Source organism: Canis lupus, chromosome 23, assembly GCF_011100685.1.
Source record: "Canis lupus familiaris isolate Mischka breed German Shepherd chromosome 23, alternate assembly UU_Cfam_GSD_1.0, whole genome shotgun sequence".
Taxonomy (NCBI): Eukaryota; Metazoa; Chordata; class Mammalia; order Carnivora; family Canidae; genus Canis; species Canis lupus.
In genome coordinates, this window is record NC_049244.1 from 15,173,714 (window position 1) to 15,192,237 (window position 18,524).

The 18,524-nt window shown below is 36.1% G+C and overlaps 1 protein-coding gene across 19 annotated transcripts in view; it reads right to left on the minus strand.

The window, feature by feature from the left end:
- The window catches only part of RBMS3 (RNA binding motif single stranded interacting protein 3), a 1,328,331-nt gene that overhangs the window by 467,932 nt on the left and 841,875 nt on the right, over positions 1–18,524 (minus strand). The window lies entirely within an intron of this gene.

Genomic DNA, 18,524 nt, shown 5'->3' on the forward strand with positions numbered 1-18,524 from the left:
AAGAACCATATGATCCTCTCATTAGATGCAGAGAAAGCATTTGACAAAATACAGTATCCATTCCTGATCAAAAATCTTCAGAGTGTAGGGATAGAGGGAACACTCCTCGACATCTTAAAAGCCATCTACGAAAAGCCCACAGCAAATATCATTCTCAATGGAGAAGCACTGGGAGCCTTTCCCCTAAGATCAGGAACAAGACAGGGATGTCTACTCTCACCACTGCTGTTCAACATAGTACTGGAAGTCCTAGCCTCAGCAATCAGACAACAAAAAGACATTAAAGGCATTCAAATTGGCAAAGAAGAAGTCAAACTCTCCCTCTTCGCCGATGACATGATACTCTACATAGAAAACCCAAAAGACTACACCCCAAGATTGCTAGAACTCATACAGCAATTTGGTAGCGTGGCGGGATACAAAATCAATGCCCAGAAATCAATGGCATTTCTATACACTAACAATGAGACTGAAGAAAGAGAAATTAAGGAGTCAATCCCATTTACAATTGCACCCAAAAGCATAAGATACCTAGGAATAAACCTAACCAAAGAGGTAAAGGATCTATACCCTAAAAACTATAGAACACTTCTGAAAGAAATTGAGGAAGACACAAAGAGATGGAAAAATATTCCATGCTCATGGATTGGCAGAATTAATATTGTGAAAATGTCAATGTTACCCAGGGCAATTTACACGTTTAATGCAATCTCTATCAAAATACCATGGACTTTCTTCAGAGAGTTAGAACAAATTATTTTAAGATTTGTGTGGAATCAGAAAAGACCCCGAAAGCTAGGGGAATTTTAAAAAAGAAAACCATAGCTGGGGGCATCACAATGCCAGATTTCAGGTTGTACTACAAAGCTGTGGTCATCAAGACAGTGTGGTACTGGCACAAAAACAGACACATAGATCAATGGAACAGAACAGAGAACCCAGAAGTGGACCCTGAACTTTATGGTCAACTAATATTCGGTAAAGGAGGAAAGACTATCCACTGGAAGAAAGACAGTCTCTTCAATAAATGGTGCTGGGAAAATTGGACATCCACATGCAGAAGAATGAAACTAGACCACTCTCTTTCACCATACACAAAGAGAAACTCGAAATGGATGAAAGATCTAAATGTGAGACAAGATTCCATCAAAATCCTAGAGGAGAACACAGGCAACACCCTTTTTGAACTCGGCCAGAGTAACTTCTTGCAAGATACATCCACGAAAGCAAAAGAAACAAAAAGCAAAAATGAACTATTGGGACTTCATCAAGATAAGAAGCTTTTGCACAGCAAAGGATACAGTCAACAAAACTAAAAGACAACCTACAGAATGGGAGAAGATATTTGCAAATGACATATCAGATAAAGGGCTAGTTTCCAAGATCTATAAAGAACTTATTAAACTCAACACCAAAGAAACAAACAATCCAATCATGAAATGGGCGAAAGATATGAAGAGAAATCTCACAGAGGAAGACATAGACATGGCCAACATGCACATGAGAAAATGCTCCGCATCACTTGACATCAGGGAAATACAAATCCAAACCATAATGCGATACCACCTCACACCAGTGAGAATGGGGAAAATTAACAAGGCAGGAAACCACAAATGTTGGAGAGGATGCGGAGAAAAGGGAACCCTCTTACACTATTGGTGGGAATGTGAACTGGTGCAGCCACTCTGGAAAACTGTGTGGAGGTTCCTCAAAGAGTTAAAAATAGACCTGCCCTAAGACCCAGCAATTGCACTGTTGGGGATTTACCCCAAAGATTCTGATGCAATGAGACGCCGGGACACCTGCAGCCTGATGTTTCTAGCAGCAATGTCCACAATAGCCAAACTGTGGAAGGAGCCTCGGTGTCCATCGAAAGATGAATGGATAAAGAAGATGTGGTTTATGTATACAATGGAATATTCCTCAGCCATTAGAAACGACAAATACCCACCATTTGCTTCAACGTGGATGGAACTGGAGGGTATTATGCTGAGTGAAGTAAGTCAATTGGAGAAGGACAAACATTGTATGTTCTCAATCATTCGGGGAATATAAAGAATAGTGAAAGGAAATATAAGGGAAGGGAGAAGAAATGTGTGGGAAATATCAGAAAGGGAGACAGAACATAAAGATTCCTATCTCTGGGAAACGAACTAGGGTGATGGAAGGGGAGGGGGAGGTGGGGGTGAATGGGTGACGGGCACTGAGGGGGGCACTTGACGGGATGAGCACTGGGTGTTATTCTGTATGTTGGTAAATTGAACACCAATAAAAAATAAATTTATTATAAAAAAAATAAAAAAATAGATATTTGACAAATGTTGGAACAAATCAAATTAGACTAAATTAGACTAAAATTAGACTAAACAAGTAGTATGTGTAAATCCCATTCAATGGTAAATGTCAGGCGACTAAAGGTCATTTTAATGTGTTGTATATGTTAAATTAGAAAAAAAATAACTGAAGTAGTGGAGCAACCACTACCTCACAAAAGTCTGAGTGGCTTTAGGTTGGTATAGAATAAAGTTAACTGCAGCAAGAAAGCCTCTAGCTTATATGACTTCACCATGATGTAGATAAGATACAGGGAAAAACATTTTTAAAGGAACATAGAATTGTGTCTATTGCCACTCTCAACACAGTTTATAATTCAGAGAACAATTACTGACTTTTAAAACTGCATAATTATTGTTCTCTTCCCTATTGTATGCATTCCAACACTGTTACATGCTGCCCATTCTTGATTGCTTCATTCACTCATTTAACACCTCCAAAACGGCAGGCACCATGCTAGGTATCAGAAATACATAGAAGAATAAGATCCTACAGGCTGGAGAAGATAGCTGAGGACGTGTAATACCTTAGAGAGTGATGAATACATTCTCTTTCTCCAGGGAGAGACATGATTGTGTCAAAGAAAGCTATGGACGTTGAATTTTGAGGCCATGTCCAACATTTTATTCTTCTCAGATATGGAAAAGCAAGGCAAGAAAAAAAAAAGTGTGGAATGAAATTAGGAAAGAAAGTATTTTTATATGCCTGACTGTGACCCAGCGGTATTTTATTTCAAATGGAAGGCAACAGAAAGGGTAAAATGTGTGGTGTCTCACTAAGAGAAGTTTTACAGACACACCCTGCATACTTCTCTCACAAACTCTTGTCTTTTCTCCTCAAAAGAAATGGAAAAATGTGTGTGTGTGTGTGTGTGTGTGTGTGTGTGTATATATATATATATATATATATATATATATATATATATATCCTGGCAGGGTAATTAATGAATGACAGACAGGTCAGTCACCCATGTGAAAAAATAAAATGTGGCAAGAAATCATGGCTTTGTCAAGAACTTTGAGGTTTTTAGACTGGAAGCAATTTGTAAATGACTATTTTGACCATACAACTTCCTAATCTCAGTTCCCATAAAGTCTGGGTGGGGGCCATCTGGAATGGTTCGTCTCAGCTGCACAGATATCGTCCACAAAGGAAATAAAAGGATTTTAAACATTGGAGTCATTTCCTTTGGTTCTCAGCTCTTTGAGGAAAAAAAAAAAAAAAAAATTCCTTTCGGTCAGTGATATCTCCAGCTCAATTCCTGCAGCCTAGCTTAGAAAAATAACAAAATCTGTTCCCTGAAACACTTTCCAATCAGACAAGTACAGGTTTCAACTCAAAACATTTAAGTCCAATAAAAGACTTTGCTTTGCCAGAGGGTTCTAGGAAGACTAACACCTTTTTAAGGCTCAGACTGCTCTCTAATGAGTTACATAAAAATCCGCAACCAGTGTAAATGTCAAATGTGAAAGGATGTGTTCAGGAGAGAGACCTGTATAATCAAATCTCGAGCCGCTCCTTTGGAACTGCTGCTAAGGGGTCTCGCTGAAAATAATAGGGCCCATTTATGACACACAGCACAAATGGTAATAGCAAGTTACCTCTCAAGTGGAACCTTAGCAGCTTTGGAATGGTTACCTGAATGTGTTGAGAGCAGAGAAGCAGCACTTTCCAAATATATCCCCCAGCTAAGGACTTTTGGAATTGCTACAACGATTAATGATTATAAAGAAAAGACAGATTGTCAGAATACTCCTTTCTCTCTCTCTCTCTCTCTCTCAATCTCTCTCTCTCTCTCTCTCTCTCTCTCTCTATATATATATATATATATATATATATATATGTATATGTATATTCTAAATGCCAAAATTGGCAGCCCAGCACATACAATATTGTTCACATGCTACAGATTTTGAATTATTAGACAGTCTTTGTCCAAGATTGATCTACAAGGAACAGGAGTATTCTAGCTCTCCCCACCACTGCTTTTGTTTTGTTTACTTTGCTCTCATTTTTATTTTCCCTGCAAGTTCCTTGGTATTAATTCGCAAGTCTTTGGGTCAGTTTCTGAATGGAACTCGGAAGTAGGCTGGATCAAATATCAAATGAAAAGTGTAAATAAATGGAATTATATTTTTATCTTGAGATCAAATTTTGTGGTGTCTCACTAAGAGAAGTTTTAGGGCTATTTTGAAGTTTTAGGGCTACTTAGTCCAGGATTATTTGTGGAGAGTCTTACAGATATCAATTATTACATTTAAGAAGGATTCACACAGTATTTACAGTCTCTAGATAATAATTTCATTCACGCTGCAATGTCAGGTGAATCAAAATTCTCTTATTGCACTCATTGCATACTACATCTAAGAATAAATTCCTTTTTCTTAAAACATTTTCAAATGTTCATGTCCAAAACTTAGAAATGTGTGATATATTTCCTTACTATCCATCATAGTATAATAACTGCAGAGCAATCCTCTACTCCTAAGTAATCCTGAGGACTATCTGTGGAGAAAGAAGGAAGACAATCTTTCCATGGTGCAGATTTTCCCATTCTCTTCTTTCTCCTGCCTTTCATTTTTATTTATTTTTATTTTTTAAAGATTTTTAAAATTTATTTATTCATGACAGACACACAGAGAGAGGCAGAGACACAGGCAGAGGGAGAAGCAGGCTCCATGCTGGGGGCCTGACGTGGGACTCAATCCTGGGTCTCCAGGATCACACTGAGGGCTGAAGGAGGCACTAAACTGTTGAACCACCGGGGCTGCCCCTGCCTTTCATTTTTAATAAATCGGACTGAATCGTTAGATAGTATAGGAAAAGGGAGGCCTTCACTAAAATGTATCAGAAATATTTATAAATGTTTCTAAAACCAAAAAATGAAAAATATTACTAACATAGCATAAGAATTTTAATTGCATGTAAATTTAAACCAAATGTTACTGGGAAAGCTTGCCTTTTACTTTCCAACTTCTGCTCTCTAAGGAATTCCTAACTCAGGAGCACAGTGTCAGCAAAGTGACTCTGAACATGAACAGATATGAAATTTCTGTTTTCACTTAGTCTTGTGACACATGTGTTTTTATTCTTTCCTAAGACACCGTGGGACCCCTCAACTTTTAAGTCATAATATGAAAATCCCATTTTGTTATTATTCTTATAAACGGTGAATGATTGAGCAATATTCTCCAACTAAAGGCAAACTGGGTGTTATTCTTAAATAGGATGGTCCTCTGAGGAGGGCCCATAATTTCCATTTTTTATACCAATTCAAACTATTTTTCCATGTTTCCCTTTATAACCAACAGCAGACATCAGCCAAGCATTGGGCTAAATATAGGGTTGAAGTCTCTAGACATGGGATAGTCAGTAGACCAAACACAGAGACTCACAGGGGCACCAACTCTCTGTAAAAACTGTTCTCCACATACTAGATACTTAATATTAAAGTCACACAAAATATCCAAGCATAGAACTAGTTTTCTGCTGTCAACTATTCACATACAACAATGCATTATTTGAATCACTTACAGTTGAGAGTCAAGCTTATTTGTAGAAAGCAGCTTTTGACTTTAATCAAGTCTCTTTATGTCTGCATTGAAAAAGTTTCTCCTTTGTCACTAAACAAAAGGAAACTCAATTTTTTTTCCTGATAAAATGTTTATGAAATACACAGAATAAATCCTGGCACATAGTGGGAGCTCAATGTCTTATGGTTTCAAGCAACAAGAGAAATGCATGGTGCCTGTTAATCATTTGGCAGGAAAGAAGAATACAGAGGGTATTCTGGGGTGAAGGAGAATGAACTGAGTAAAAACCCAAGAGTGGTATAAGCATGATGTGTCAGGAGAGAAAAGTGCCTGGCCTGCTTAGCGTTAAAGGTAAAGGTTGAAACCGAATGAACGGTACTGTGAGTGGATCCATATTACGCAGATACATTAAGCCCACACTGAGGAATTCAAACTTGATAGAGAATGGAATAACAAGTCACAGGATTTCAGCAGGTAAGGGACATGATTAAAGTACTATTTAAAAGAGGCAAATGAATCTGCCAAAGTATTGAGTCCAAATGCTCTCAACAAGAACTTGTGCTCACTGCAGCTATGTGATAAATGGCTACAATTCTGTCCCAGTTTCTAATCACAACCCAAATTATATACATGATGATTTCTTGGTACTACATCCATGTATGGAGAACCTAATATGTGGTTAAGCCATTTGTTATTTTATTCTCCCAGACCTTCACTGGATAACTTTTTCAGGTTTCAAGCATGTGCTAAGTACAAGTGAATGAGAAATGAACAAGATACAGTCTTTATGTATTTATTTTTTCCTAAAGAAGTTTATAATTCTTGCTCTTAATAGGCCCATGGTCAAAGAAAAATCACTAACTATACCTAGTTTGTTAAATGCTTGCTGGACTCTTGGGAGAACAAAGAGTTTTATTAAAGGGTACAGAGAAAGCATACTTGAGTCAGCTTGGCCAGGTGCAGAGGGAAAAGAAAGGCTCTGAAGACTTAATGCTCATCAGCTAAGTCTTGCAAGTCAGGGAAGAGCAGAGAAACAAAACAGGAGAGGGATGACATATGAGAAATCAAGCAGCCAGGCTTCAGGACAAAACAAACCTGAATTTATTTTCCATATTTGCTTTTTTATAGTTGTGGGGGCTTGGGCAACTTCCTTGTCTCTCATATCTATAAAATAGATCATTATAACAACTTGAAAAACACTGCCATAATGTTTATAAAGCTATTAGCATAACTTCTGTACATATTAAGTGCTCAATAAATACCAGACTATTATTAAATGGAGGAGGGTGGATGATGTTTTAAGCATAGGGAATAGGTACTTGATTACCTTTACATGTGGCATGTAAACAGATAGGCCTGGACATGTAAGAGATGAGAACTGATCAGGACCATTGGTGTGGCCACATGAGTTGCTCATTGTACAATTCCAGTTGTGCTATTTATAGGGACTACAATGTGAATGTTCTGACAGTCCCAGAATGCTACAGGGCTCACATTATCCAAAAAGCACAGTAGCCTTTGTGTTAGAGAGTAGAGGACAGGCTAGATCATCAAAGATCTTATATTCTATGATAAGTAATTCAAAGTTTATCACTTTTGACATCTCATTCCAGATGATAGAGACCTCGAAATTTACACATATAATTGAATTTTAATAAAGATATACATCTTTAAATTTTCCCATTATTGAATAAATAAATGTTTTCTACTTTGCATTTCAATACCATTAAATTATGCTGACACTGCTTATTAGCATTGTTTTTCTAGACAGCACAATTATTTATAAAAATATAATGGAAATTCAAAAATCAATATATCACCATACAAAGAATCCTTATAACCTGTAACCACTGTTCCATGATTCCTTCAAGTCCTTAGCCTTCTGAATGCATTGTTTTTATACAATTGTGTTCAGATATTAAATACACAATTTCATAATTTGCTTCCCCTCCCCATCTTTTAATGGATTAACTGAGAAATACTTACTGGCCCTTATTTTGTGCAGGTCTTAGTTTTGCAGACAGAGTAAAATATGTTTACTCTCTCAAGAAAGTCATAGTCCAGAGGAGAAGACATAAATGTCAACCAATAATAACATCTCCAAGCAAAAGTATCTTCAGTAATCATCATACATCATGTATTGACCTAGTTATTAGCAGAGCATACATAGATTTTTCTATTTTTCTTTTTCCCAATTAACATCATACTGCAGCTAGTTTTTCATGCTGTTTCAAAGTCTTAATTATCTTTCTAAATTGTTGTAAAACACTGCTTTAACCAGAGTTCTGTCATTCCCCATTTTTGCATATTTGGGTCATTTCTGAGTTTTGGTGATATAAGGCAAAGATTGCATTAATGTCTTCAGCTTTTCCAGACTTAAAATATTTCTTTGAAAAAAAATGATATGATTAAATTTATTTGCTTGAAGGTTTGCAAAGTTTAGTGACTCTTGAAATGCAGTAATAAAAAAAAAACACTTTCGCTTTTAAACGAATCTCATAAAAAGGAGGGATTCCCAATGCCCCTCTAAATTGATCTTTTTTCTTGGCTGACTTCTCCTGGAAAAATGATCAATAATTTCACCAATTATCAATAATTTCCACTTTGCTTGGGTTGATTTCTATGGATTAAAAAATCCTAAGGTTCTGTGCACTTTAAGTGAGCTTCTGCTCCCTGGACCAAGGACTCAGTTAAGTCTTAATGACGCACACATTACCCGGAAGGTCATTTTTTTCCCTGCTGGCTGGGATAGCTCCGACGTATGTGTGACCTGGACAAAACAACAGTCTGTTTTCTGGCTAAAGAGAGGGAAGCATTTCCTCTCTAAACTTAGAGACCAAGTTTGTATTTCTGGAGTGGATCTGAAGGTCATAGCCTCTATGTTTCCACATGTGTGCAGTTAGCTAATGAGGGCTGGGAATTCTGAACACAACCATCTACAAATTGTTTAGAGAACAAAGCCCAAAAGAAACCATTTGCCACACAGAGCTTCAGGTAATTCTTTACCTCTTGAGTTAAATCTAAATGAGAAAGCCTTAACGTGCCTTCCCCATTATTTGTCCAAAAATTCAAGGAACTGGCAATGTCAAAGTGAACTGGTTGCTATGGAGGACCACAGATGCCAAGTCATATAGGATGTTATAGTTTCTGATGCCTAAGAAATTCATAGATGCCTATTGATAATAATCTTCAGATTGACTAGAAACCTGACAAAATACACCTATGCCCTGCCTAACAATCACTTAATTTTGATTATAAATATAAAATGGTTGCCTTGCTACTACACTATTTCCTACAAAAATTCCATCAACAAAAACAGACTAAATGCAAATGATGGTGCCAGAGAAGTAAAATAATTCTCTCAATAGCCCCAGTAATGAGGACCTAGTTTTAAGTTCAACATTTGAAAGCAGAATATTATGCCTGAGACATGTAACTCTCAGGGACCAGACAAGGAAGAAATGGTATCACAATCCAAACATTCTAACAATTCAGACTCAAAACTTGGGCAAGGGATTCTAGAGTGAAGTCAAGGGAATAAAGCATGTGCCTAAATAGAGCTCTTCACAAAACTAAACACAGATGCTTAAAGTTTCTTTAAAACACAAGGGAATGAGAGATCAGGCAGCCTTTGGGTTGGAATTAGAAGCTTTAAGGCAACTTGAGACAATAGGAAACTATGTGGCTGGGGGAAGAACCTTTTGAGAAAAACCAGATTGAAAAAGGAAAAATTGACACAGGCATTTGTGTGTTTTGCAGCAAGTACTAGTTTGTGGATAAATTCAAAACATTCAAAGTCTTTTTGATCAGACTTTATCATACTTTTAGAATCCCAATAAGAAATTAGTTGTTTGTCCCTGGGCTCATCCATCAAGGAGATAATGACCCCAAAACACTGTTCACAGCTAAGTGCATACTATTTAAAGGAAAGAGGGGAGCCTGGGTAAGTAATTGGGATAGAGTGGCCTCTTCAGAGGTCTTAACCTTATCCTCATGAGCAAACACGGGAGGCAAGCCAAACAGAACTTAAATAAGATGAAAGAGTGTTTGCTGTGAAACTCTACCACATAGGCCCTTTAAGAAAGCACATGCCTCATTCTGAACCCTGGGAGGAAGGGAGATTATCAACTGCACTTTGTCTTCCTACCACCATCCATAATCCTGTGATATTCTCCTACTTAAAACTGATTAAAGTGCTGCCCACTTTAAAGTTAACACAGGTAAAAAAATAAAAAATAAATAAAGTTAACATAGGTAGAAAGCCAGACAAATGTAACTTAAGGGCAAAATTGAAGTTAACAGAAACCATTCTCAAAAAAAATATATGGAATGAAACAAGATGATCAAAATATTTTCAAAAGATGTCTATGCTTTCAAGGCACAATATGCACACTATTATTATTGTTATTGTTATATAACAATATAGCTTTTGTTAGTGAGTGACAGAACAGAGTTAGAACTGCCAGTCAATGCTGTCTCCAGTGGGATGGAAGTGGGTGGGTAAAAGCTGCTGCACATCTTTTTTTTTTTTTTTTTTCCCAAACCATCCACCTTTACCCAAAATAAAAACATTGTCCTTGTGTCTGTCTGTCATTAATAACATCCAGAACCATTTACTGCTAGCCTTACTTACAGGGATTATTTTAAGGAAGGAAGAGCAAATAACCAACATTTCTAGGCTTGCTTCCTCATCAGTTAAATGGGGATAGAGAATAACCCTTGGAGTTACTTGATATCCATTCAAGAAGGCAAAGGCTATTCAAAGTTGAAGACATGCTTGCCTTCAGGGCCAAACAGGTATGCAAGTGAGTGAAGTGGGCTGGTTTTAAGAAAATTAATGGTGATTTAGCTTCCCCTAAAAGGATTCACATAAATACTTTTAAGCAGTGTTGTTCCCAAACAACATTCCTTTGTTAGACAAATTTCCCCTTTTGATGAACGACAGGAATGTTCTAAGAGACTTATAGATTCCAGTATGCTCAACCAGTATTTGACCAAGCCTGAGTTGACAGCACATTAGTACAGATATATCTCTTGCCCCCATAACCACTGCCTACCATATTTCTGGGCTCCTCCTTCCCATAGTTCACAGCTCCTCATCAACTCACTCCCCAACTCACTGTGTTAAGCAGTTTCTTATCTCCTGGGCAAACAAACCAAAGACACCATTCTTGACCCTTACTATGGGGATTTTTTTTTTTTTTCTCATGTCCCGGTTCTTCAGTGTGTTTATTTGGCTCACTAGTCAATAGGGTTGGTCACTAGTTTGGTGGAAAATAGGTTGAAGACTTTCCTTCCTATGCTTAACGGAATTCAGATGAGAAAGATTAAAATGTTGGCAAATGCTGATGGGTCTGATAGCCCTTGAAGCTACAAAAGACTGCAGTTTAACAGTGGTACTAAAAGTCTCCCTCCCAAAACAGATAAACTATCCTCTGGTTTGCCAAGTGTCTGATGCTTCAATCAGTTCATGTACCGTGCTGGCCTTTGTTGGTTTACAGAAGTTCCCTTGTAAACTGAAATCATCTTATCCGGAAAGTTATACTCTATATACTTTTTAAAAGAATGTCCTTAACAAGAACAGAGTCAAAAGACTGACTCTAGACTACTAACTGGGGGAAGACAGAGAGAGAGAGAAAAAAAGATAGGCTAAAATGGACAACATACAATATAAATAGGATATTTAGTTGTATTAATAGTCCATATTATTAGGGCATAATTGGTGGAAATACAATAAAGCAAAGTAGAAATGTTAAATTTTTACACAGGTTTCAAGCATATATTAATTCATTAATGCTTGAATAAGCTTTTATTTGATAATTGCATATGCAGTGTTAACTCATTATGACTTGTCTTACATTATCCTCTCACAATAGAAGGAGGAAAAAAAAAAAAAAAACACAACCTGATTGCTATCTAAGGCAGAACAACTTTCCCAGGACTTCTTCGGTTTATGTGATATAGTGGATGCTTAGTTATAAACAACTATAATGATTTCACTCCAAGCTTCTTTTAATAAAATTGCATTTTATTAAACTTAAACTTTAAGGCAAATCTTTAGTTAATGACTTTTAAAATTCTCTTAGGATATAGGTATCTCATATATATTTTATCCCTATCTCCCTCTCTCATACACACAAACATACTAACATACGCATGCACTTACATATTGCATACACATGTACTTGTATTTGTATAATAAATATACAACTAAGGATATTAATATACAATAACACTTATGTATGTACATCTAGTTCACCTGTAGTTACTCCAATTCAGTTAAAAACAAATTAGAAATTTAAAATGAACAGGAAAATTCTGCTTTTCATATGGGAATTTTTGGCTTTTTTTTTTTTTTTTTTCTTTAGAGAGGGAGAGGGGGAAAGAGAGAGAGAGAGAGGAGGGGCAGAGAGAGACAGGGAATACCAAGCAGGCTCTGCATCCAGTGTAGAGCCAAACATCAGGCTCAATCTCACAACCCTGAGATCAAGACCTGAGCCAAAATCATAAGTCCAGTGTTTAACCGACTTCTTAAGATTTTATTTAGTCAGGAGAAAATATTTGCAAACCATATATCTGATAAAAGATTAATATCCCAAATATATAACAGACTCATATAATTCAACAGCAGAAACAAATAACCATATTAAAAAATGGGCAAATATCTGAATAAACATTTTTCCAAAGAAGACATACAAGTAGCCAACAGGTATATGAAAAGATGCTCAGCATTACTAGCCATCACAGAAACACAAGTCAAAACCACAATGAGATATCACTTCATACTCATCAGAACACTTATATCAAAAAGATAAGATGTAACAAATGCTTGTGAGGATATGTAGAAAAAGGAACCCCCATATAGTGTTCTTGGGGATGTAATTTAGTATAGTCATTATGAAAAATAGTGTGGTGGTTCTTCAAAAACTAAAAACAGAACTATTGTATGATCCAGCAATCTGTCTTCTGGGTATACACTCAAAGGTAATGAAATCAATAACTCAAAGATGTAGGTATTTATAGATGGGGGGTATGTACTCCCCCATGTTCATTACAGCATTATTCACAATAGCCCTATTGTTAATATTGTTCCCTAAATTAATATTGTTCCCTAAAATCTTTTGTTTTACCTCTTGCTTTTTTCATAGTGGACAAGCCCTGAGAATGTGAACAGCTGTGATATCTGCAGCATCTTATTATTTCTTCTTGAGAGACATTGTGTCTTTATAAGTGTCATAGAGAAGGTGTTCAAAAGATGCTTTATGAACACAGGTTTCTTCCAACTCAGGGCTGATGTAAGCTAAATGACCAATAGATCTATCTGGATGTCTACTAATTAAAATGAGCTGCCCTTTTCTTAAAAGAAGAAGTACAAATTAAACACAGACCTTGCTATTTCTCTCTTATTCCACAACACAGGGAGGAAATCATGCCAATAGAGACCTTGTACCACCAAAATTTTATGGATAAAGAGACATTTGAGCTGACTTAGAGTCACTTGCAGAACCATAACAAATGATACTTTCATCTCTCAAATTCAATTTTTGTTTTTATAGTTTGCGATTTTTTTTAGCCATATGCACGAGGTGGTTTTTTTTTCCTCCCCCATACTCCAGGTGTCTCATTTCTTTACTAAAGGACAGAAAAAAATAGCTATTTTAATAGCAACATGAATAACCGATGAGTCAATAAGAACAATGACAAATATCAAATCAAATGACTACAAACCATACGCTAAGCCAAATATACTTTCACTGTGACTTCAAAACTAAGGATGCGAGAATATTTAGTCTTTCTTTTTCTTTTTTTTTCTTTTACCTTTGAACTTATGAAACATGGAGTGAGCCACATAACAAGGGGTGAACAAGAAGCATTTTTTTTTCAGAACCAATTGGACTCCATTAGAATGAATTTTGCCACCTGCTATTGTGACAGAATGTCTTTGTCCTCAAATATACAAGGTTTATAGGCCTTGGAAAATCCTGATGGGTATCAAATAGCCAAGACCAAAATGTATGAAAAAAAAAATCCTTTAATACTTACACTTTTTGCTATTAACAAACCAGGCTCAATAAGTATATGCCAATTCATTAAATACACATTCCTTGAACACTGAAAATGTATTCAGAATTGCATTAAATTACATAAGATAGTAGGAGCTCTAGACCATCTGGTTCCTATGAAAAAAAAAATCCACATCCAAGGCCACAAAAAAATTTACCTGATATATGCACCAGATACATTACAAACATGGATCCACGTAATTCTGAAAACACTTTTTTCATCATAGGTACAAATAACTTCATATGACTATTGAGGAAACGGATGTTTAGAGATATTATGTAACGTGTCCAAGAAAACTAAAATTACTTAGAGATTTTCATGGTATAGACTTCCTTTGGAAAATCCCTCAAGAACTAAATTAGGGTTTTTTTTTTGTTTTTTTTTTTGTTTTGTTTTGTTTTTTTTTTTATTCATGAGAGACAGAGAGAGAGAGAGAGAGAGAGAGAGAGAGAGGCAGAGACACAGGCAGAGGGAGAAGCAGGCTCATGCAGGGAGCCTGACGTGGGACTCGATCCCAGGTCTCCAGGATCAGGCCCCGGTCTGAAGGTGGCACTAAATTGCTGAGCTACCTAGGCTGCCACCTAAATGGGGTTTCTTTTGAAAAACTACATGTTTTGAAATCTTATATTTGAAAGGATATTTATTTATATGATATTATGAGTTTTCATTTTTTTATTTTTTTAGTTTTCATATTTTAATAAACTGGAAACACATATATCATATTTGTCCATTATACATTATTATAATTTTCATGTTATTTAAAATATATTTAATTTCCATATATTTATGAAATTAATGATGAATGAAAATAGTTAACTTCAGAAAGAAAAGGAATAATTCCATTCTCACAAAATATTCTCAGTTAAAATGCTTACTTATAAAGAATAACTCCAGGAAACATGTGTATGTGTATGTCTTTGGAATCCCTGGTGTTTTTATATACCTGGCCATGTTCGTTCCTTCCATTGATGCAACCTCAAAAGCTCCCAAAGAGAAAGATAAAGCCTCTAGAATCTATGTAACCACCCTGAACTATTTCCTTAATACCTTAGCAATAGAAAATAAGTCCCATCAGAACCTTAAGGAGTTTTATAATCTAGTTATAATAATCACAAAAGTAAGAGTGATAAGGTAGCATAAGCTCTTTGACTCCAGATGATGCTCAAAGCAGCAGCATTGTAAAGTGGGATTTTTTTTCTTTTAATTTTGTTTTGTTTTTTTGTTGTTGTTTTTTGAGAGAGAGAAAGAGAGAGAGAGAGAGTACACAGTGAGCCAGAGGGGAGGGGCAGAGGAAGAGAGAATCTTAAGCAGTCTCATACCAAGGGTGGAGCACTATATGGGGCTCGATCCAGCAACCCCAAGATCATGACCTGAGCAGAAATCAAGAGTCAGACACTCAACTGACTGAGCCACCCAGGCGCCCTTATAAAGTGTTTGAGGGGATCCCTGGGTGGCTCAGCGGTTTAGCGCCGGCTTTTGGCCCAGGGCAGGATCCTGGGGTCCTGGGATGGAGTCCCACGCCGGGCTCCCGGCATGGAGCCTGCTCCTCCCTCTGCCTGTGTCTTTGCCTCTCTCTCTCTCTCTCTCTATGTCTATCATAAATAAATAAAATCTTTTTTAAAAAATAAAAAAATAAAAATAAAGTGTTTGAGTAGGATGGAAAGAGTCTAGTGAGAACTTCTTGACAAGGTGAATTTAGGAAGAAATACTTGATACAGACTAGTAGAGGTAAGAACAGTGAACACTTTTTATATGTATTAACAAAAGTCAAATTCTACAAATAGAGAACTGAAACACAGAAGCAGGAAAGTAAACAGAATATCTGAATAAAAGGATTTCTGTTAGGTTAGAAAATATGGATTAGTAAAAGTCATGTTCAGATTATGGGAGGAAACAATATTACTATCCTATTTTATTTTTAAGCCATTTTAAACTCCATAGATATTATTTAAATTTTTTTCCAATAAAATAATTTCTGTTTGTGCAAAGAGTTAGGAAGGTAAATTATAGTATTAACTGATGCCAAAAATAATTTTATACTTAAAACAGCAGTGTTACCTACCTACTACATTTAATATCTGTGGATAGTTTTCCTTTTGCCTCATAGGTATATTAACAGTGATCATAAGCAAATGCTGAGTAAATAAATATATGGCTATAAAAGACTTTTGAAGAAACCTGTGTAGGTGTATGACTACCAAAACATAAGTACATATTTTGCTTTACACTTATTTCAAAGACCTCTCAAAGTTTACACAGAATAATAATAAAAATGAAAATGAAATAATAATAATAGGGGACTCCTGGGTGGCTCAGTGGGTTAAGTGTCCAACTTCTGATTTTGACTCAGGTCATGATTTCAAGGTCCTCAGATCAAGCTCCATGGAGGCTGCTTAAGATCCTCTCTCTCGCCTCTCCCTCTGCCCTCCTCCTGCTTGTGCTCTCTTTTTCTCTCTCAATTAACAGAAACAAATCCCCCCAATTAAAAAAAATGATAATAAAGAACTCTCTAAAATATTTAAGATCCTGAATTAGAAATAATGGGATTGGAAGGATTATTTTTAACAGGAGAAAACATCTTTAGTTGTAGTTATTTATGTAAGCTAGAGACAACAAATGGAGACCAGTTACCTCCAAATAAGTTACTCTTTCTGAACTCTGGCTATAACACTATAAAAATTGGCTTTTTTTCCAAAAGATGTCCAGGATGAAAACACTAAGGAAAAGGTAACTGCTGGATGATTCTATGGAAGCTTGATGTACTAAATGAAGTTAGCAAAGTTCCTACACAAACTTACATCTTCTGAAATGAAAATAAAAGTCAATATCAATACCAAATGAAGCAAATATATATATATATATATATATATATATATACATATATAATATATATATATATAATACAACATATATTTGTTGGTCACCTGTGATTAGTGGTAAAATTAATACTGGAATAGATTAAACTTTACAAAAGAAGTTCAGGGAAATATCCCACACTTCATTTTCCAAAGGGAAATGCAGTTGTCTAAATAGAGCTGTTTTTGGCTTTTTTTTTTTTTTTGAAACCTAATCCCATTATTTGAAAATTGAATAAATGTGTTTTTCAAGTCATTTTGCTTCATGGGCTTCTTGCTCAATAGACTGTGAGCCCACCTGGGGGAGGTGCCTATTCCCTTCAAAATGTAATTCCTCAGACTCATAAATTTCACAGAACATTTATTTTAGTTTGCGCTGATTTGGGGAAATAACAGGTACTAGAAATGAGGCTTTCCATGGTGTTTAGTTTCTTCCTTTACCTACTTTATTTCTATGTGGACAAACTCAGAGTAGGTATGTTATTTTCTGGAAACCAAATAGTTCCATTGACACATATACACTCTACCCAGGTGCATGGCCAGAGGTAGTGGCTACCTCAAACCTTACAATGATTTTACATAAAAATATGGTAGCATATAATATCTACCCCTTCCTCCACATTCATTGGATTTAATATAGAAATCTCTACTTCCCTCTTTTGCTATATAAATACTCCCAGTCAGTAATGAAGAAAATTAAATGATAAATAAATTGAATACTTCCAAATCTGTCCAAGTATATGGCCTCGTATCTAGTTACTTAAAATACTTTTTAAAGACTGCATGGGGCATCTGGTTGGCTCAATCTGTTGGGCACACGATTCTTGATTTTGGTTTATATCCTGATCTCGGGGTTGAGGGGTTGAGCCCTGCACTGGGCTCTGCGCTCAGTGGGGAGTCTGCTCGGGATTCTTTCCCTTTGCTGCTATCCCCACTTGTGCACTCTCTCTTTCTCTCCGAAAATGAATAAACAAATCTTTAAAAACATATGTAACATGGCCATGAATCTAGAACTGCCAAATGGATTCGTTCACATCCCTCCTTGAAACAATCTAGGAGGGTTCTATCCTTCTCTATAAAATTAGTAGAGCATGCAGAATTATTTTTCTTAAAGAAGAAATAACAATTTATGATTTCATTTAATAAAGAATGAATGATATCCTCCATGGATGATTTCAGAACTTTTAGATACTCGTCTTCAACTTTGATTTTAAGGGCCCAATGAAATGTTAAAGGCAACATTAGCTTCCATAAATATAATTCAACCAGCTTGTGACAACAAAGGCAGAAGGAGTATTTCAAACTCTTAGAAGTTGGTATGCTTGGCACACACTAACTACGCTTATATCCTATGGCTATTAGGCATGGAAACTTTCTATGGAATATCCATTACTCATTCCCTCTGCTCTAAACACATAGTCTGTCAGAAAAATAGTGTGGGGAGGGGTACAGAGGAAGCCAAACTTAAAACGCAGGAAAAGGCAGAGACAAGTAAATTCATTGAAGATTTACACCATGTTTTCAATGGCTTCTTTCATTTAATTTCCCCTGGCTTTTTAAATTAGCAAATATACTGGACCCAGAGGGAAACATGGAGAAAAACAGAAAAACAAACAAACAAAAACACAAAGCATTGCAAATCTCTGTGACTTGTACAATAGCCCCTATTTGCTCCTTGCATTTGAGTATCTGAATGAACTGTGGTCTGCTTTTCATTATTCTCCATCTGGAGCTGTTG